Raw genomic sequence first — 265 nt, forward strand, 5'->3', positions numbered from 1 at the left:
GGGGGATGGGTCGGGGGGGTGGGGGGATGGGTCGGGGGGGTGGGGGGATGGGTCGGGGGGGTGGGGGGGGTGGGTCGGGGGGGTGGGGGGATGGGTCGGGGGGGTGGGGGGATGGGTCGGGGGGGTGGGGGGATGGGTCGGGGGGGTGGGGGGATGGGTCGGGGGGGTGGGGGGATGGGTCGGGGGGGTGGGGGGATGTACTCGGTCGGGGGGGTGGGGGGATGGGTCGGGGGGGTGGGGGAATGGGTCGGGGGGGTGGGGGGAT

Source organism: Mustelus asterias, chromosome 12 (assembly GCF_964213995.1).
Source record: "Mustelus asterias chromosome 12, sMusAst1.hap1.1, whole genome shotgun sequence".
NCBI classification, from domain to species: Eukaryota; Metazoa; Chordata; class Chondrichthyes; order Carcharhiniformes; family Triakidae; genus Mustelus; species Mustelus asterias.